General features: G+C 42.6%; 2 pseudogenes; one reads left to right on the top strand and one right to left on the bottom strand.

Moving 5' to 3' along the window:
• The first annotated feature begins 2,141 nt into the window (after positions 1 to 2,141).
• LOC118608975 lies at positions 2,142 to 2,260 on the top strand (annotated as a pseudogene).
• Positions 2,261 to 8,754: 6,494 nt separating this feature from the next.
• On the bottom strand, positions 8,755 to 14,341 carry LOC107507344 (annotated as a pseudogene).
• Between the last annotated feature and the right edge of the window lie 8,024 nt (positions 14,342 to 22,365).

The raw sequence follows: 22,365 nt of genomic DNA, 5'->3' as shown, positions 1-22,365 counted from the left end.
AAACAACACAGAATCAGTCAGAACAAACACCCGTGTTTAGGACTTGGTAGAAACGCTGCAGGGAGAAAAGACAACAAAGGGAGCCGGGGAGAGATAGGAAAGGAAGGCGTTTGAGGGGCAGGCCAGAGGTGCAGGGCGTTAGCTCGGAACACCCTGCGCCCAAGAGCCGGCAAGAGCATTTCAAAGGAGTTTCGATTCTTTTTTTTTTTTTTAATCTTTGTAAACCGAGAACCAAAGTCCAATCAAAAAAAGAAAGAAGGCAGGAGAGAGCAAGAGAAAAAGTGGATGGGTAGGGAGGAGAAAAAGACAGACAGACAGACAGACAAGAGTTTTTTCTTCTGTGAAAAGGAAATGCAGGCATGGGGTCTGCAGGCAGATAATCATCGAGCCCAGCAGCCAACAGCTAAAGGGTTTGGCAAGCTGCAGGAAGCAGGTGTGTGCTTGGCTGTAAAGCAAGCGTTGCCCGCCAGGGCCTGGCGCCTTCCCAGACTCATGTGCATCACGTAGGCATAAGGGGCTGGTGGTAAAGAGGGACCGAAGGGAGAGGCGAGACTAGAATCCGGGTCGTAAGCAGAGTCCAGCTGTCTCACATATCCTCAGATCCCCTCAGAGTCTCTCCCAGGAGTTTGGGGAAAAGCTGACAAATCTCGGAGTGCCTTCCATCCATTCTTTGGCCCAGTTGTAGGTAGCGGGTTTGTTGCCATGGTGAGAATGTGACCTTCGGGCAGCAATGACTCCATGATTCTCCAGCTCTGTGACCTTGTTTGTGTTATCTTCCTGAGCCTCAGTGTCTTCATCTAAAAATGGAGAGACCTTGGGAAGGCAGGATGAAGGATGACCTAGTAGCTATTATCAGTGCCCAGTTTCTTTCTACATATTTTTTTGTTCCTCTAAAATTTTCAGTGCCAACCTCATTCAAAATGCTACCTAAGCTGGGTACACTCTTTGGACTCTGCATGAGCATGGCTGCTCTTGCCAGGGTCTGCTTTGTGGGTTGATTTGGTTCCTCCTACTTCACGCCCTTCTTGGCATCTTACACATACTGACTCAACAAAATACTCACCTCCTATGATTTCCCCACCTTCTCCATATTTACATAAAGCAATGTCACTTTCTCTCTCACGCTTATTTGACTCAAGAGCCCAATCATCCTATTTTTACCACTTCCAAAGTGACTCCAATAAATAGAAACCAGAATATTGGGGAGTCGCCTCCAGCCCCCTCTGTGTGAAGCTCACTTGGAAGTCTGTGGCAGCTGCATGGTTTCCTAAGGGCCTTCAATTGCTCAGAGAATGTATAATTTATTCTCTACCTGTCTTCACTAATCCCACTTTCCTAAAACAAATATTAACTGAACTTATCTGCTAAAGCAAGCCCAAATCAAGTCTCTTATCAAATGAACTCAGAGGCAGAACAGAAAGCTGAGAATCGGGTTCAGAGGAAATTGTCTTTATTGGGAAGGAAGATCTAAAACTCCCTTTGGCCTCCAGTTCCATTCAATCCAGTTCAGCAAACCTTTATTGAACACTCTGTGAGCAGGCAGCAAGAGCAATGGGGAAGACTGAAAATTGGATTCAGAGTTGAAAGCCTGATATCAGAAGAATTAGAGTCAAATTCCATCTTTACTCTGGAACAATTGTGAGCATTAGGGAAATCTCTGAGACGCGTGGGAGGTGGGCTAATACCACCATTACGGTCCCTGGAATCCCTCCACACGCTCCCCCTCCCCGACACACACGATTTTCAGTAAAGTCCACCTGGATCTGTCAGGGATAGACAGCGAGTGTCTTGAACAATGTCAGAAAATGTATGTCTATATTGACATCTCAATGCCTGAATGGATTATGGGAGTAGAATTTGCAATGTCTTTGACTCCATCCAATGGAGAAAGTTCTTCGTTTTATTTTATGAAAATTGGTCAACCCCATCACGGTTCACAATCCAGTTGTGGTTTAGCCTACTCTAGTCCTAATACCCTAACAGCACGTGTGCTTACTGCTGGCATTGGAAATTAGAGGAGCAAGCGTAGAAAGGTGACTGTGCCTCAAGTTCAGAGGCATTTGTTTCCAAAGGACGGATCTGACGATCTCACCTTCTTGGCTGAGGTTTTGGAAGCCTACTTCCTTCTAGATGAGGCCGCCTGCTATGGCCATGCGAACCTGAACAAGCCTGATCCCATCTGATCTCAGAAGCTAAGCAGGGTTGGGCCTCGTTAGTACTTGGATGGGAGACCACCAAGGAAGACCAGGTGCTGTAGGCATAAAAATAAAAAAATAATAAAATAGAAAGAATTGTAAGATGCCAAGGTCTTTGCAGTCTGTAAGGTCAACCAAGCGCTGTCTCACCTAAAAATAAAAAATAAATAAAAAATAAAATAGATGAGGCCACCTAGGTCATCGTGGTACCAGGGATGTTATGTTGAGCCATAGGTATTTGACCCATTATCTATCATCAACAGTAAAGAAGAGCACTGAGATTAATACATGATACACATGAAATAATTCCATAGATGATATATAAAATAATCCCAGGTTTGTCCTGCTACACCACAGACAATCTTAAATCTTCTATGAAAAAAGGGTGTTGTAAAAATAGATAATAGGTCATTTCTGATAAGCAAAAAAGGAAAGAAAAGCAAAGCACAACGTTGAGAAATGTTTAAGACGATGACAGCCGATTGACCTTTACCTCCCACCTGCTAGGTAATATTGTTCTAAATGCTGATTTTCCCTTGTACCCCTCTCCCCAATAAAACCCTCCTCTGCTTCCTTCCCAGAATGTGATGATGAACTGAGCAAATGTTTGTGAAAAGACCAGATAGATTGTCAAGTCCTGAAAATGCCAGAGATCTTCATCATTATCAGCCACGGGGACAGGTGCCATAAGGGGTAAACAGATGAAAATCTCATGTCCCCAACAGCTCAGTGAGACCTGGTCATCAGCCCTCCAGCAAGAAAAACCCTCTGAGAATTGTACAAGGGGGATGGTGATAGACTAAAAACATGCAAACATTTGGGAAAACGTCTGTGCTATTACAAGAAAGTCAAAAGCAGTCGGGGCAATCGTAGAGAAGACGTTACAAACATCTCAGAAATCAAGGAAAACCACTGCCCTTTGTAAGACCACCGGTGCACACCCAGTGAAGCCGCATTACACCTGCCTGGGCCCAATGACGCAACTCGACATCATCCGGTTATTTATGGACACAAAGGTGAGCTGCATTTCCCAGAGAGCGCTCCAGTCGAATTAAGGAATTAAATATTCGGGCTTTTTGTACCAGCCTGTATTCACATCTTTAATTTACAGAGTTGAAGACGGAAAAAGTAAAATGGTAGGGGGAGTAGCTAACAAGAGTATTTCTCTCATCAGCACCTACCCACTGTTACTTCTTTTCAAAAATAAGATGTGAACTCAAAACACACCTCACTGTTCTAAACGCCTTGAGGACAAAAAGATGCAGTAGAAACCCAGGGAGGAAAAAGGCTAGAAGGAAAAAGGCAAAAATACATAGGTGCCTCTCAGATTTTAGGTGTTTTATTTTTTTCTATCATTCACTGTCAATTTTTTTTTGATTACATAGGAATAGATTATTTTAAAAATACTCCCCAAAAAGGTTTTAGTGGGTAACAAGACCTTACACATGTGGCCACTTGGATCTTAATTTGATGACTCTGATATGTGAAACAGATTTATTCCTAGCATCCCTTTAATGAACAAAACAAAACAAAACAAGCAAACAAACAAACAAAAAAATAGAAGACAAGTTCACACAAAGATTTTCTTGAAGATCAATGTCTTTAAGTCAGAATTTTTACATTGTCCCAGTGTCAAAATGTAACTTCAGTGGAATTAAATGTGAGAACTTGTAGATACTGCGAATTCTTTCTCCCTATTAGTTTATTTTGTTGTTGTTGTTGTAAAGTCTTTGGTGGCCCACATGCGTCCCACGAGTTTCAGGTTGCTTCCTGCTGCCTGAGTGTGCCATCCTGTAATCCGACGTGGATGGGCAGATGGAAAGTCTCAACAATGGAAACCACTACCTTGAGACAAGTGGGTACTTGAAAAGCCCTTCCCCTTGAAAGTCTTAGTTCCGCCCGAGCGTCAGTCACTGCACACATGTCGGGAAGATGGCATTCCAGGAAGGCTGGCTTACAGACTGAGGGCACACACCGGTTTGCTGAAGCCAGTCCACACTGGCTCGCACAGGCTCAAAACCCACTCTCACCAGATAGCAAAAGCCAACTGAGCATTCCTAGTCCCTTTCCCTTGTTCAATGGCATCTTGATGGCAGCTTAACACGAGCGATGGGGGAATATTTGCACCACCGAAATCACCAAACACTCCAATACCCATCTGAGTGTTTTGTTTTGTTTTGTCCCTGAGAGCCAGTTGATAAAGTTTTGCTAGCACAGCACCGAAAGCAGGCCCGGGGAAGGTCAATGTTTTAAAGCACCATCTGGCTCTTAACACCTTAAGAGAAAGGCCTCTTATTTCTGTGATTTCGCAAGGAAATGCCAGACCGGAAGAGGAAGTCCGTCTCTGTGTCGATTTTTCTTTCAGTGCTTTAAAACAACCCGAACCAGAGAGAGTCCTGGCCAGTTACCTCCTGCCGCCCTCCCTTTGTGCTGCGGACTCTTCGAAGCCCTCCAATTACTTAAGCCACAGAGCTTTTTTTTTCACCTTTCTTCCATTATAACCCAGCTTGTCTGTTCTGGACCCATTCCGTGAATACAGCAGCTTAAATTTCCTTTTCTTTTGCTTTATACCCAGGCCCTAACTTTCATTCTTTTTCTTTTTTCTTTTTTTTTTTTTTTTTAACAAAGTTTCCCGGGATGGTGCTCTCTCCTGACTTCACTTGCTCATCTGCCATAACTTCTCACTCCACGCCAGCTGCCAGCTGCCCCTCTGCTCAAAGTGCTTTGGTTCCGGCCAACAAGGCCACGTCTTCCTCCGGCTCTCAGCTCCGTATCCCCTCCCTTCCTCTCTTTGGAGCGAGTGTACCTGTCAGCCACCTCATATCCCTAAAACACATCCCTTTGCCTCCACTACTTTTCCAAACTGTAGTTCCCAGCCTTCATTTCTGATGGGTCTTCTCTCTCTTCTTGGTTGGGCTGTTTCTCTACCAAGGTCCCTAAATGCAGGGCTTCTCCAGGAGTCTGAGGTGAACGTTTCAAGTTCAGTATCAGAAACTTGTTTATAGCCATCAGTACTTTATAGTATACGGTGTTTTCTCTAACGGAATATAAATGACTCATAAGCAAAAAGCAGGTCTTACTGAACTCTGGATTCTTCGGACATCCACTTCGTGTAAGAAGTGTTATGGGGAGAATAAACATGCACAGCTGCACCTCCTCAATGTCTAGAGTCAGCCAGGACAGCATAGAACAGTGGTTCACCAGGGGACATTGGACAAAGTCTGGAGACGCTACTGGCTGCTGGTGGTTAGAGGCCATGGATTCTGCTTAAGATCCCATAATGTACAGAACAATCCCACACACACACACAAAGAATGATCTGGCCCAAAATGTCCTTAGTGCTGAGGCTGAGAAACCTTGACTTGCAGCGACGATGTTTCTGCAGTCTCCCAGAGCAGTTCACTGGCTCGTGGGAGTAAGAGTTGGGTTCTGGTGGTGTGATTTTTTAAAGAAACACTTGCTCTTGCAGACATGAGCACAACTGCATTGTGTCGCTTTCTAGCCGCATGTGCTTACCCACCCAATAACAATGTCATAAGGCTTGCCGCACTCACCTACTCAACCTAACGGCAGGAGGGCTCTCTTTCACTCCCTGTAACGTCTGTGTTCTGACCCTCAGTCCTCACCGAGTCCATACCAGTGTCCCTCATTTTTAAGACTCTAATGGGCAATAAACAAGCCATGGCACCAGGACTACGTGTTGTGGGTCTCAAGAAGCTTCCTCCTTAACAAGCATGGCAAATCTTCAAAAGCTTACTCACCTTTGGGGAAAGTGTCAGTTAGAAACACAGGGTAGAATGACAGGCTTCTGACTACTTGAGTGACTCTGAGTCTTTGCTAATCCTCTCTCAGTTTTTTGGTCTATAAAAAAAATAGGATACTAATGAAATACACCTCATGGAGCTGTGGGAACTAAATGAGATAACACGAGTTAATGCCTAGCAGCTAGTAATCACTTGGAAAATATGAGGTGTTAGTAAAACAACTTTAGTTTCTGTAAGGTTAGAAAAAAAAGAGATGGAAGCCAGGAGACTCTTTTAATATTGGGGGAATGATGGGTTGTCATCAAACTAATACTTACTTTCTATAAGTACCCCATCAGTCTTTCTCGTGCTAAATTGAAATGAACTGATTTCAGTCGAGTATACATTTATCCCATCATTTGTAACCGAATAGTGATTCAAAGAGAACAATACAGCATTTGAAGGGAATAATTCATGGGGCTTTAAAGCAGTGAGGGAAGGAAAGAGGAGAACACAGAGAATCTATGATGTATTGCTGTAGGGCAAGTCTTGGTGATCATCTATTTCCACATTAGCTGAGTCTCAGGAGTCCAAAGTAGCTTGCTAATCTGATGACTCTCCACAACATCCCGGCATTATCATGGCAATTTTTTGAAACCTGAGCAAACTGAACTACAGGAAAATTGAGTGAATTGCTCAAGGTCACACAGAAGTCAGGCCCAGAATAGAGCTGATGTCTGCTGGTTTCCCGCTGCACGGCGACCCTTCCCTATGCCCTGTTCCTGAAGCAGTCTGGTGAGAATGGCTAAATGGCTTTGATAGTCTTGAACCATTAATATTTTTTCTGAGCAGTATTCTTGGCAAACTTGATTATTTTCCAGAGTGATAGATATTTCCGAAAAGAGAGTCTCGGAGGAATGTTGATTGTCAGTCTAAAAGAATAGTCAGTCAAAGAGCCGTAAATAAATTTTAACCTACAAATTGGTTTTGGAGACTGCAATCGAGGAATGTTTTATACTAATATCAAGAATCTTGAAAAATTGAATAAAAAATATTGAATATCAAGGTAAGACTTTTGCGAAGGCTGGAAACCCTAGATTCAGAATCCTTATTCCGAATCAGGCCTTCAGCGCCGAGCTTGGCCCCCTCCCAAGAAATGCAGTGTACCTTGGCAGCCTTCCCTTACCCCTCAACCCCGGGCACTGGCTTATAGCTCATGCTGCAGCCAACTCATTTCCTCCAGCCCAATCGATGGCTTTCTATTAGCCGAGCATCCTGCTCTGAATCACTTGCAAACCACTAAGATACACTTTCACTGTTTATTTTCTGACTTGAGACAGAGAAGAGCAAGGTCAGTTGGTTCTTTCAATGATTTCTCTTAAAATGAAAACTTTCGCTGCAGTCTTTTTGAACTTTTGAAGACCAATGTCCAATAACACAGCCATTTTAGCAAATTTAGTTGCTCAGGATTTTATGGTTTTTGTATAACTTAATCGTATCTACCTATTTCAGCTATATTAATGCATCAGAATTATTTAATGGGTATATTCTTTTATATTTGTCAAATGTAGTATCATGTGTCTCATGTGCACTCCATTAAAATTGGAAATAAAAAAGAAAATACATATAAAGAGAATATATGATTTCTTTATCATTAGAAGCTTATTTTTCAGGCCAGGTTGAACCCTCCTGTTCTAAGAATAAGCATATGTTGATTATGTGGTGGTGAGAAGGAAAGTTTCACTGGTGGAAAAGCTGCCTGTCCAGGGACTGTGAAAGGCAAGATGAACGGGTTTGTAAATTAGGCAGGGAAAATAGTCTTGATGTCATGGAATAGCACACGCGGAAGAACAGAGAAAATTCCAGCCACAAGATGAGAGTTCCAGTGTGCAATTGTTGTGGGCAATGAATTTGCTACCCACATTCTGCTTGGCAGCCAACATTCTCATAAGCACCTGTTCACCGATACCACCACCACCAACATCATCATCATCATCATCATCATCATCACCATCATCATCATCATTGTCATTATCATCGTCACCATTGTCATCATCATCATCATGTTATGACTACAAATCAAAAAAAAGAGAACCCACTGAAGTCAGGAAACTGGAGCATAAGTATTATTAATTAGTATTTTTATTAATTAAAATTATTAGAATCTCCATGGTCTTTCAGCATTTATTTTAAACCACTTTTGTAACAACTAAGACAAGATTGCTTATTTCTTCAGGATTTGAGAAATCATAATGCATGTGGCATAGAATTTACTTTCGGTGGCCTATATCCAGATTGGCTGAGTCATCACGTACAGTATTTGAACGTGATTAATCAACAGGCAGGGGATAGAGGCTAGGTTAAACTTTGCTGACCAACTCTCAAAGAAGTGGAAAGGTATATGGTGAAACCAGTTTATCTCTCTATTTTAAAGCTATGTTATCTTTACCTTTATTCTGTTTGAAATGAAAGATTTTTTCCAGCTGTTTGTCTCTTTGAAAAACTGACCAGAATAATCCAAGTTCGTTTTTTTTTTTTCTCAAACTACAAGTTCTATTTCAGATGTTAGTTGCTAGTTGCTAAGGGAACCATTATAGACCAATTATCATTAAAACAGTCTCTGAAACTTGATATTTGATGGAGGAGGCATTGTTCTCTCCTCTTTAAAGGCAAACCCTCCCTCTGGTTAGAAAAACCCATTTAAGTTCAGTCTACTTTTCCTTTTCTCTCAACTCTCTGGAAAAATAGTGAAAGACAGGAATTTTAGAAAAAGCCACAGAGAAGAGTATGAATGAATTTTGAAGTCAGATTCAACCCATAGACTCATGATGGCTGTGAAATTAAAAAAAAAAAGTGTATTTAAATTTGAAAAATGTTTTTTTCTTCTACCTTTTAAAAAATGGGAGTCTAATTTACATACAACAAAATGCAGATTTTATGTACTTTTTAAATGAGTTTCGACAACTACAGACATGATAGAGAATATTTTCATCATCCCAGAAATGTCTCTCCTAGTGCCAAACGTCTCTCCTAGTGACTGTCCCTCCTCCAGTCAAATCTCACCCCCTGGAGACAACTACTGCCCTGATACCTGTCGCCATACTTGATTTTCTGCTATTCTATAACTTCATATGAATGGGATAATCTAACACATAATCTTATTTTCTGTCTTCTTCTGCCCAAATGTAAGTTTTTTGAGATTCATCCATTTTATCATATTTATCAGTAGTTCCTTACTTTTTATGGCTGAGTAGTAATCCACTGCCACACTTTTGTATCCATTAACTTCTCGGTGAACATTTATTTTGTTTTCTGCTGCTATGAATAAAGCTGGTAAGATAGTTTTGTTTTGTTTTGTTTTTTTTACATATCTGTTTGTAAACATGCATTTTCAGTTCAATTTTAAGTTTGCTAGTCACAGATCCTACCTGATGACTCCCTTTAAAAGAGGCTGCAGTGGAAGAGCAGATTGTTCTGAGAAGAAGGGCCTTTTATCCCCCTCGAGCCCCTTGGCAATTTCAGCCTACAGTTTTGAAGGTGCCACCCTCCACCACCGCTCAACCCCAAGATTCAAAACCGGTTGGCAGTATATCTCAAATTGCACGTCTCCAGGTATGCATGGCCAAACAGCATGTCCTAAAGTTGAGGCCCCTTTCTTATTCCCGCTAAAATAATTGGGACCCCTTTTCAACATCTGTGGCTCGTGAGGAGGCACCCAATACCAAAGTCTCTTTTTACATGGAAAAGCAGACTTGAATTTTCAGGAAGGTCGCTTCCAAAACTCACCTGACCATCCCGGAAGCCCTCTGAGGTAGTTGCTTTAAGTCCTGTGGGTACCACTTTGCATACATTTTGCTCTCCTGGTTGAAAAAGAATCCAGGTTTCAACCTTTCACATTCAAACAGGATGCCGAGTGCCTCTCTACATTTTCTAAGCTTTGGGGGAGGGATATGTTAACATGATCATATTTAAAATTCACTTCAGTGGTGCTTCAAGATCCTTGCTGAGATAGAGGTACTGAGATGTTTGTTTGCTATAATTCACACTAAGATTTTTCTGAAGATTTAAGGATTCGTTTTTGTCCCTGGGGTCACAAGCATGTTGTCAGCACTTTGACACTGATGTGCACAGGTTATGCCTGAAGCCCCAACACATTTCTTAGGCTTCTGGGGGTGCCACCTCTCTAGCTGATTTAATCCCATCGGCTGAGTCTTTGTTTTTCTGATGTGAGCTGATGCACAGACAGCACCATTTAAACACACTGGATTGCTGCGTCTCCCAGTTTTTTGTTTTTGGCCCCGATGTTATAGGATTTCCAGACCACTTTCTGGACTTGGTTACCCAAATTGGCACAAAGCGCTACATGCATTTTACAGATGGTAAAAATAAACCAGATTAGGTGGCTCGACATGTCGCATTGTAGATTACGCCCTTGAAGTGTGACCAGCTTCACCCCAGTCTGCGCAGAGGCACCAACTTGTCTCCATGGGTCCTGTCTCTCAGCCACTAGAGTAATTCTAAATCTCTTAAGTGGAATACAGGTGGAAGCTCCAAATTTTCCTTGATATGCACCAATAGCATACTGAGGCAGAGTCAGCAAAATTGCGTATGAGTGGAGGGCAAAGACGTCCTGGGAGGAAAGGAATCCAGATTCTAACCCTTTTGTCTCTCAGGGACCAATACCTGAGAGTGTTGATGCATTAGGATTGTGTGAACCGAAGGTTGTCAGTAATAAAGAATGCCAAAAGCCACCAAAGGGGAAGCCACCATAGAGAAGGAGTCTGACAAGTCATCTGAAAATACCAAGGTCTAAGCTAGCTCCATCCAATAGAAATATAATGAGAATCACACATGCGATTGTAATTTTCTAGCTGCTACATTTAAAAAAGTAAAAGGAAGCTTAAGCATGAGTTCAGTACTACATCTCATGTAACATAATATATCCAAAATATGCCATCTTAAGAAATAATTAATATACACCTTATCGATGAGTTCTTTTATGTTCTTTTATATGTATTAAATCTTTGAAACTGAGGATGTATTTTCCCTATTTGGACCAGCCACATTTCCAGGACCCCAGCCCCTGAGTGGCCGCCATATCAGACGGCACAGGTCTAGATGTTCATGGGTGAAAGACAAGAAAGGGCCTCTTAGCAGCTATTTTAACAAGGGCTGTTGTGCTTTAAAACCACAGTGGGCTTATGAGTGTACGCCAGAGAACCGTAACCGTGAAGCAAATGCCGCTGGCTCTGCTTCGTGGACACAGAGGGGAGTGAGAATGACATCGGCGGACAGCAAAAGAACCCCAGCTCCCACAATGGGGACCACAGGTGGACTGATGATTGTGCTTTACTTGCTCCCTGTTTTGTGAAGATAGAGTCGATCTCATAATTTTTGGCCCTTTGGTGTTGGGGAGGAAAAGGAGCTCAGGCGAAAATCTGATCTGACGGCAAATTAGAGCAAATGAGACTTCAGCTAAGAATCTGAAAAGCAAGAGAAATAGCCAGCGCTTTGTTCTGGAAGCCTGTGAAGTGGGTCAGATCGCTTAGTAGTGTGGCTACCGTTTGCTCCCCACGTACCGAGAGAGCCTTGAGGGGAGGGATTAGGATTTATTCGTGTACGGATCATTCCAGAACCCTGGGCAGCACCGCAGCTGTGGTAAGCCGGCTAAGCGTGGTTCCTGTCCCCCTTTTCTCGGAACCCCAAAGAGGACTTGGCATAGAGGTGTACGCGTTAAAAAATAAAATCGCTGGCCAGATGGATGCGCGCCCCCTCACTCTCCTGCTGCAGCTGCTTCTTTACAAAATGGACGTAAGCAGAAGGCCGACGCCACTCGTGTCTCGGGTAGACCTCTGCAGGTGGAGCGAGCTTAACCGACCTTAGGAAGTCAGTGGGACGAAAAGATACAAGAAAAATGGTAGGAATCAAAAGCGTTACGTTTGCATCGCGGTTTAGATCATATGGAAGGTTTTTGCACACAAGTCTCAATTAAAACTCCACGTTATACAGATTCAGAGAGGGCAAGACACTTGGGTCAATCACGTGACTAATAATTCATTTAGTCTGGAAATTGGACCTAAGAGCCCTGACTCCAAAACCTACTCTCTTAGTCTTTTTTCCCCTGCTTCACAGCTGCCTCCAAATGCAGGACCACCTTGTGCTGACAATAAAATGCTCTAGACAAAAGCATGGTATTTTTTTTTTATCATGTCATTATAAGTAAGCCAAGACCAAGAAAATGTTATCATTATTTGAAACTGCCTTTGACCTGTCTTTACATATACTAAATGTAACTATACACCCATCAGAAAACCTGGAGTGGTTCTGAATGAAGATTTTCGTTTTCGATGTTGCAGCATGACAGTTTATCTTCCAGAATAAAATGATTTCTTTGGAAGCAAGGGAGAATTGATTTCTTAAATCTGACCCAGATATCAGATTGCTGTGCTTGATTCTAACTGAATATTTTCTTAGCAGGATCTGAAGCAAGTAAATTTTGCACAATTTATTCATCTAAGCAATGGCAGAGAGGAGGCCAGACCACACAGCTGGCTTAGAAAACAATGTAAATGCATTTTTGTTCAGTAAACAGAGGAAAAATAATTTCCTCCCAAGTGAACAGAAAATGGGAAAGGACAAACATTTACTTGTGCCAAATTCAGTCTGAATTATTTATTACCTACTACAGATCAGGGTATGCTCATAATATTGTTAGAAACAGCAAAATTCTCACACCTTATCAAGAAATAGTTTGAAAATACCAGTAAATTATAACAATAAATTATCACGGCCATTGCAAAGGGTGGTTGTGGGCTATCATTCTTTCTCCTAGGTTTTGCATTTTTGGAAAAACAAAATCCTGACACTTCTCAACACACTGTTGAGAAGAGTGAATAGCTTTAAAGGCCAAAGATCTGGCTTCCCTGTGTAGCTGAGTAACCTTTCAAAAATCATTGAAACTTTCAGAGTCTGGTTTTTAAGCAGACTCATATCTACTTCCTGAGGTTGTGATGGGAATTAAATGAGCTATAAGAAGTGATCCATAATAGAAATACCCACAGATAATTGATCTATAGTGGAAACATACACTCATAAATACCATTTTTTATTTAAATATTGAAAAATAGATGCTTGATGTCAAAGTAACCTGATATCATAGCTGCTCCAACACTGAATTCAAAATGATTCAAGAGTAATACATTACTCATAAAACACCATGAACAAAATCAAAACACAACTGAAAAACCGGGAGAAAATATTTGTAATGTGTGCCGTGTACAAAGATTTAAGATTCCTAAAATATAAGAAATTTTTGTTCAAGGCTTGTAGATTTTACTGACATGACTGGTAACAGAGCGGTCTCGAGGACATCGCCAGAGAATCTGTTCAGACTTGGAAGCACTTCCTGTGGACCATGGGGGGCCCTGCCTCATCACACTCGGGCTGCCTGACCCACATCTGCTGGAAGGTGGAGAGAGGCCATGATGGAGCCTCCAATCCAGACTGAGTACTTCTGCTGTGGGGAGCAACAATCTTGATCTTCATGGTGCTGGGGCCAAGTCTGTGATCTCCTTCTGCATCCTGTCAGCAATGCCTGGGTACACGGTAGTACCCCTGGGGAGGACATTATTGGGATGTAAGTCCTTGTGGATGTCAAAGTCAGGCTTCATTGTGAGTTGTTCCATGAATCCCTGTGGACTCCATGCTAAAGAAGAAAGGCTGGGATTGGTCTCTGGGCAGCGGAAGTGCTCGTTGCCAGTGCTGACGACCTGCCTGGCTGACAGTTCATAGCTCTTCTCCTGGGAGGAAGAGGAGGCTGCTATGGCCATCTCATTCCCAAAATCTAGGAGCACATAGCACAGTTTCTTGGTGGTCTCAGCTGTGGTCACAGAGGAAGAGCCTCTCTCTGGGAGAATCTTCATAAGGTAGCCGGTGAGGTCCCGGCCGGCCAGAGCAAGGCACACAATGGCACCGGGCAGTGAAGTAGCCCTCACGGATGGGGACGTTGTGCGTTACGCTGTCCCCAGAATCGAGGACAATTCCTGCTGTGCGGCCAGAGGCACAGAGGGAGGCACAGCTTGAATGGCAGCATACATGGCAGGGAGGCTGAAGGTTTCAAATGGGATCGGAGTCATCTTCTCCCTGTCGGCCTGGGACTGGGGGTGGTGGGGCTACAGGAGCAGGGTGGGGTGCTTCTCAGGAGCCCCTGCAGTGCACTATGGACGGAACGTGCCAGATCTGGTGGCGAGGGCTGCCGGACATGGAAGGGAAATCAGCCTGAGGTGGGCGGAAGAGGGAGGCATCACCTGCCACAAAGCCGGCCCGGCGCAGGCCAGAGCCATCGTCCCGCACATGCGCAGTGACCTCTTCGCGCATGGAGGATGTGGCTGAGTGAACCCGGGATGCAGCACCAAACCTACGACAGACAGGTCCCCGACCCAGTGACCGAGGGCTGGTGTCAGGAATTCTTTTAAATTCAGAAGCAAGGAACAAAACGATATAAAAATAGGAACAATATATAGACAACTCACAAACATATATAAAAAACTACCCTCGAACACATAAAAATGTCCAAATTAACTCGTAATTAAAGATATGCAAATTATAACACAACGACGTTGTTACAACACCTCTCAGACTGACAGCTTAAAAGTAGAAAAACGTAGCGCTGGAGCAATGAATGGATCTAGACACAGACACTGCGCCCTTCACAAAAGTCAACTCAAAATGGATGGTAAACATAAATTTAAAATGCAAAACTATAAAACTCCGAGGAGATAACATAGGAGAAAATCTTCATGACCTTAGATTATGGTAGTGACTTTTCAAGTGCGATGCCGAAGACATGATCCATGAAGGAAATGATTGATAAATTAGACATCATTCGAATTTTAGAAGTCTGCTCTGTGAAAGACTGTCAAGAGAATGAGAAGAAAAACCACAGACTGGGGGAAAATATTTGCAAAATACATGTCTGATGAAGAACTGTTATTCAAAATATTCAAAGAACCCTTCAATAAGAAAACAAACAGCCCAACTTAAAAACAAGCAAGAGACCTGAACCAACACATTATCAAAGAAGATAAACAGATGGCAAATAAGCAAATGAAAAGATGCCCGACAACCTATATTATTATGAAATTGAAAAGTGAAACAATGAGATACCACTATACGGTTATTAAAATGGCCAAAATCCAAAGCACAGACAACAACAAAGGCCGGCAAATGAGGAAATGGAGCACCAGGAACTCCCGTTCATTACTGGTAGGAATGCAAAATGGCACAGCCACTGTGGGAGTTTTGGGTGTTTTTTTTTTTTTTCAAAACTAAACATACTCTTACCATGCAATTTAGCAATCACACTCCTTGGTACCTACCCAAAGGAACTGAAAACATGTCCACACAACAACCGAGGCACGGAAGTTTATAGCAGCTTTATTCAAAATTGCCAAATCTTTGAAGAAACAAAGACATCCTTCGGGAGGTGAAAATGGATAAATGGGTACAACCTGACAATGGAATATTATTCAAAACTAAAAAGAAGTGAGCTAGTGGACCATAAGAAGACATGGAAGAACATTAAATGCACATCACTAAGTGCATTTAAGGCCAAATAGTGTATGATTCCAACTATGTGACATTCCGGAAAAGGCAGAACTGTATAAACAATAAAAGGATGAGTGGTTACTAGTGATTGGGGAAGAGGAACGGATCAATAGGCAGAGTGTGGAGCGTTTACAAGGCAGCGAAATTATTCTATGTCATACTATAATGTTGTATACATACCATTATGCATTTGTGAAAACCCATAAAATGTACAAGACCCAGGATGAACTCTAATGGGAACTGTGGACTTTGGGTGATTATGATGCGTCAGTGTAGGTTTATCAGTTGTGACAAATGTGCCACTCTCGTGGGGGATGTTGATAGCGAGGGAGTGGGGGAGGCGCATGTGGGGGAGGGGGAGTACTTGGGAACACTCTATTTTCCACTCAGTTTTTCTGTGAGCCTAAAACTACTCTAAAAAAGCCTATTCAAAAAAAAGAAAAAAGAAAATAGGGTAGATATCCTGTTAGCAAACCTGTGAGATAATACATTCTCTTCAAACATTACATGGCAGACTTCTGGACAGGAATTTAGCGAGACCCACCAAAACTATCTATGCTCTTATCCTTTGACCCTGCAATTCCATTTGTAGGAATCTAGAACGTGAAATATGTATGTGCACGAGGTTATTCATTGTGGCACTATTTGTTGTTATAAAACATCAGAAATGACAGAAATACTCATGCATAGAATAATTATTGAAAAACTATGGTACATCCACATAATGGAATAATATGTAGCTATAATAAAAAAAAAACAAAGAAATCTCTCTTTTAACTGCTGCGATGTGATTTTCAGAATATATTCTTAAGTAAATAAAGCAAAGTGAAAAGGTGTATCTGTAGTAAGCTACCCTTTAAGTAAGAAAGAAGAGAGAGATTTAAGAAAACATACACATGTAACTTTTGTAAAAGATGAACCGAGAGGATAAATCGAAATCTAAAGAGATTAGTTACATGCAGAGGACAGATAGGAAAAGGCAGGAAAGAAGCAAAAAATAGAAACAGAGAGCAGAGGTAGGGAGAGATGCACTTCTCTGAGGAGACCTCTTGGTATGGCTCTAACCCTTGGAATCCTATGACTATTTCACGAACCCTCAGATTAACAATTAAAATCAACCAGAAGGCAGGGGAACCCCAAATGGAATAGGAACAATGACAAATGAACATAATTGAATTACAACAAATAACAAAATCACACTAAAGGGGTTAGAAAGGCAAAGAACTAAGCCCAGCAACTTTGGAGAACTGGAATCTGACTAGATGTACTACTTGGTAAAATGAAAGACAATAAGAGCTATATACACAAGTGCTGTGATTTAGTTAGTAAATTTGTTTCTCTGTGGGGTACGGGTTAGCAGTTCTGAAACTACTTTATGTGTGTAATGGGATGTATGAGGATTATATATTGTGTATGATGAGAACCAGAATTTCGGCCAGGGAACTGGGGGTAAGAACATGGTACCTCTCTGAACTATCTCTGCAATTTTCTATGAATCAATAATTATTTCCAAAAATTAAAAAAGAATGTCAAAGGCAACGAGCAGCTCTATGGACAGGGATGAGATGTTTATTCTAATTAGTCCGAGGGGTTCCCAACCGTTTGTAATAAATCACACTTGCCTTTGTAGAAGTGTGTGTGTTTGTGTGAGTATAAATAGAAAGGTGATCATTTTGGAAGAGTTATTTTTTCCTGCAGTTTCTTCTTTTCCTATCATAATCATATATTATTTTTAACAGAAAAAAAGGGACTTTTTTTTTTTAATTTTTAAATTGAGTTGTCTTTTTATTTGGGGATATGAGATTTTTTTAAAATATATTTTGGCTACAAGTCCCTTATTGGATATTCTTCTATTCTGTGAGTTCTTTTCACTTTCTCTTTTTGAAGCATTTTATTTCATTTTATTAGTTTCAAGTATACAGTACATTGGTTAGATATTTATATAGTTTATGAAATGATCTCGCGATTACTCTGTCTTCCCTCTGGCTCTACACATAGCCATTGCATTCCTGCTAACTGCATTCCCTGTGCTGTGCTCCCCATCCCCGTGACCTATCGACTACTGATTTGTACTTCTTTAACCCTTCATCGTTTTCTCCCAGTTTCCCCACCCTCTCCCCTCTGGCAGTCACCAGATTGTAAGAGGGGAGTTTTTTAAGAATATTACTTGGCCATAGAAAAGAATGAAATCTTGCCCTTTGCGACAACACGGATGGACCTAGAGGGTATTATGCTAAGTAAAGTAAGTCAGTCAGAGAAAGACAAATGCCACATGATCTCACTTATGTGAAATCTAAAGAACACAATACATGACCAAACAAAGCAGAAACAGACTCATAGATCCAGAGAACGGATGGTTATCAGATGGGAGGAGGGTGGGGCACTGAGTGGAAAAGGCGAAGGGATTAAGAAGAACAAATTGGTGGTTACCAATGGTCAGGGGGATGTGGAGTACGGCAGAGAGAAAATAGTCAACAACATTTTTTTAAAAAGGAACCTTAGAGGAAACTTGAGGAATTACTTATTCAACTTAAATAATTTACGGATGGGGACATAAGAGCCCCTAGGGATCAACCGTCTTGGCTATGTTCCCTAGCGACCCTATGGGAGCCCAGGGCCCTGGGCCAGTGACATTGTTCTCTCAGATAGGACCCCAATACTTTGCTCCTCTCAGAGTCCATGTTTTCAGAGGAAAATGTGGAATGATAGGGCCAAAGAAATCTTCACAAAATGAATACTAGAAATACAGTTAACATTTCAGAAAGAAATTTGATTTTTGAGGAAAAACGCAACGTTGACAACCAGAAGTATGTAAACAGGCTGTCTCTGCCAATGAAAATCCAGCAGATTGTTCAAAATGCCATTTCTCTACTGATGGACATTTTTTTTTCCATATAAGGCAAATGGTGATTGTAAATCACACAGAAATGCAAGTCTCTTTAAAGTTTCCAGTGTATTTTTATTTTATTTTCCCTAAAACAAAAGTTTCAAAGGATTTGAAGTACCAATTTCTAAAACTAAATACAAAAATAAAAAGCTATTCTTTTATTGAAATTCTTCCAATTAGAGACATTGGTTAATCCTTGAATGCAGGAACAAAGAATTTGGGGAATAAAGAAAAATTTTTCTAACAATTTGAAAACCCCAGTTTCCTTTAGACATCACTGAGACTATTAACATAATAGGATAGAAACCTGATGTTTAAAAAAAGTGTCATTTTTAAGATAGCTATTTTTAATGTGTCAAGAAAAAAACCTATTTTATAAAAACTGAAATGAGTAGACAATTTTCTAAAAATGCCATTTTGCTTTCAGGTTCCACTTATCAGTATGTGAATTCAGCAAAGACCCATTAAACACCTGCTCTGGACCGGCCGGCCACTCTCCCATTAGGCATATGTCCATGAGTGAGACTGACAGAGCCGAAACGGTAAGAAATTCTTACAGACCCAGCCCTAGGAATTTGGAAAACAGACATATGTTTCTTCGCTGTCGGAAGAAGGGCGGGGGTGAATGTAAGAAGAGCCATCACCCCACCTCATTCCCTGCACAAAGGGAAGTGAATTAGTGCTCAAGATCCAAGCACCGCGCATTGAAGAGGCTTCCTCTTCTCCATTGTTTTGGCTCCTTTGTCAAAAATTAGTTGTCCATATACATGGGGGTTTATTTCTGGGCTCTCAATTCTGTGTCCGTGTGTCTGTTTTTCCTGCCAATCCCATGCTGTTCTGATTATCGTAGCTCTGTTGTTTAATTTGAAGTCAGGGAGTGTGATGCCTTTAGCTTTGGGCTTTTAGCTCAGGATTGCTTTGGCTATTTGGGGTCTGTTGGGGACACTTAAAACTTATGTAGTCATATTCACCAATGTCACCCCAGGAAATTTTTGAAAAGGATCCAAGCACTTCACGGATAGTGTTCTGTCGTCATCACAACCAGTCTCTGTGACAGGTAATTTTGCTATTTCACAAAACTAGAAACTACGGTTCAGAAGCTCAAGTGACTAAATAAAATAAGATGACGGTGAAGATATGACATTTAAAGAATGACAAGAGGTTTCTGGCTTGAGCAAGTATGCCCTGGTCCTCCTCTTTCATTATGATGTCAAAGGACAAAAAACGAGTGGATGAATGGACGGACGGAAGTACCTAGGACTTCTCTTTCCACAGTCATTTCTTGCCCGTGCATGCGAGAGTTTTGCGTTCTACAGTAGAGAGTAAACGATTATCGCTTTGATTCCAGAAGGAGGCCTTCCTCCCACGGGCGTATCAAACATAAAGAATTAGAGAGAAAGGGTAAGATTGCAGCCCAGCTCTGATGACGTGGGAAAGAGGCCGAGAACCTGGGGCACAGTCCCCTCTTATTTCCTGTCACTACTTTTGTGACCTTGGTTGAATAGTTACCATTTGGACTTCAAAGCCTCATCTGTAAAATGCAAATAGTAAGCATATCGCACCATACCACCACGAGAAGAAAAAAAAAAAATGTCAAACGCAAATTGCCTGGGACACAGTTGGTCCTGGGTACCTCCCTTCACAAGCCCAAACCCCAGGTCACAGCAGAACCAGTAGAAACTGACTAGACTGTGGGATGTCTGACCTGAAGCATGTCCCAGCGGGAGGGAGCCGTGGAGGATGAAGCTGCGGGAGTAGGAACTGAGCTGGCGGAGACCACACAGCCAGGGTTTGTGAACAGTGGCCCAGATGTCACGATTGGATCCTGGAGTCATCCTCTGAAGGCCTTCAAGAGTCAAGCTGACTCTAATCTAAAGAGGCTTCACCAAGAAAGAGCAGATGTCCTTGATGGTTCTTCAAGGCCCCTTCTAGCCCTCAGGTTCTGTGATAAAATAATTTTTTAAATCGCCATCCTTTATTATTTTTTTTTTCCAGTGCTTTCTTTCGTAAAGTCAGAGAGAGAGTGCAACTGATTGCTTACCCTTCCGTCGCCTCTCAGCGGGGTTTATTTATAGAATAACCACATGACAGCCAGAAATACCTTCAGACCAGGAGGGACGCCCGCCGTCTGTTCCTGTGATTACGTGCTTCGAGTGATTTCTCCGGGATGCTGGTACTTAACAAAATGTTGCTGCGGCATCATCCAATCTGTGTATTTATAGGAAGGCGAATGTGTGTATGTTACATATTTGGACTTGTTTCTTTCAGCGGGAGAAATATAGCCTTTCCCATATGTTTTCCGCACAGATAATTACCTCCCCACTCCATATATCCAATTTTAAATATTTTACCATTCACATAGCAGCGGCAGGTTAGACTCTTTCCCTTGAGTCCAGATACACTTAAACCCATCATCCTGGAGCAGCACCCCTTTGTGGGATGGCCATTAATCAGATAATTACTAACTTTCAAGCTGATTCGCTAAACAAACATTCCCCGTCTTGTACAATCTCCTGGAGCGAGGAGAGAAAGCCGAGGTCCCATGTTAGCTCCAAGGCATGCACCTTCATGTCTGCCCTGTCCCCTGTGCACTGGCCGCTCTCTTGTATAAATACAGCGGTCGTCGACAGTAATGAAAACCATAACTGTTTCGACCGCGCTCACTCCTCATGCCATGCTGGGCCACACTGCATGCTATGTGCCTTATCAGATTTCACTTCTCACGACAGCTCTGAAGGGTGAGACTTTTATTACGACCATCTTATCAACGAGGAAACTTGAGGCTTTGAGGCTGTAAGAAGCTGGTACAGCACAGAGCTGGCTCGCTGAAGGGAATGCCATTTTGTTAAATACTGTCAACATCCATTGATTCAACCCACATCGATCGAAAGTCTTCTGAGCACTAAACATTGTTTAGACTCTGGGAAGAAAATGTTCCACAGAGAAGGCAGAGTCCCCTCTCTCATGGGACTCATAATTTTGGTAGAAGAGGACGGATAATAAACACGTAAGCAAACAGCAGTCATCTTAAAGGCTGTGATGAGAGCAATCCAGGACGTTAGAGAGAGAGAGGCCGGGGCCACTTTGCTTCCGCTTTGGTGGGAGGAGCTGAGACTGGAATGGGAAGAGGCGGGCCCGGTACACCAAGCTCCTGGGGAAGAGGGAACAGCTCTTCACGGGCTCAGATGGGAGACTGGAGGGAGGGGTCCAAGCAGGGAAAGGAGCCCAGAGTCAGGCAGGGGCATGCCACCTGGGCGCTTGTGGACCAAGGTAGGGAAAGTGACGTTTATTAAGGTGTTCGAGTGACCCCTTGTGGGATGGGGCGGGGGTGGGAGCTGGGGGGGTGTGGTTTAAGGGGGAGATTTTCACAATCGCATTTTGAATGGATTGTGGGAGGGGTGAGCCTGGTGAGAACAGAAGCAGGAAGAGCCATTTATGAAGGCTCCAGGGACACCAGGCCACTGAAGGGGGCGTTACTTCCATCCGGGTGGGGAGTGGCCACCAGGGGGCCGGAGCATGCTTCTCCTCTGAGTTCTGTCCGGTAAGATGGACACATCTCCTCAGGCAGGAAAGGAAGAATATTCCAGTTTAGAGGGAACAGTGATTGGGAATGTACAGAAGCAAACAGCAGAAGTTTATCTCCAGGCTACGGTGAGACCAAAATTGTTGGGAACAGACCACGAGGGCCCTTGAGCAGTGCGTCCCTGGCTCATATGGTGACCCCACTATGATGATGAGCAAAAGGCGCCACTTCTTCCAGGTGGACGAAGCCCCACACCAGAGCACCGGAGAGGGAAAAGTGGAAATGATCTCCTCTGATGACAGCGCCTGAGCTGCCTCTAGAGCAGAGTGCGGACATGTCTGATCTCCCCTACTACCCCTCACCCAAACCCTGCCACCCTCGTGCAGCATCGCCCTGGGCAGCACGTCCTCA

The sequence above is a fragment of the Rousettus aegyptiacus genome, unplaced genomic scaffold, assembly GCF_014176215.1.
Source record: "Rousettus aegyptiacus isolate mRouAeg1 unplaced genomic scaffold, mRouAeg1.p scaffold_m13_p_10, whole genome shotgun sequence".
Taxonomy (NCBI): Eukaryota; Metazoa; Chordata; class Mammalia; order Chiroptera; family Pteropodidae; genus Rousettus; species Rousettus aegyptiacus.
This window is presented reverse-complemented; position numbering and strand designations above follow the sequence as displayed.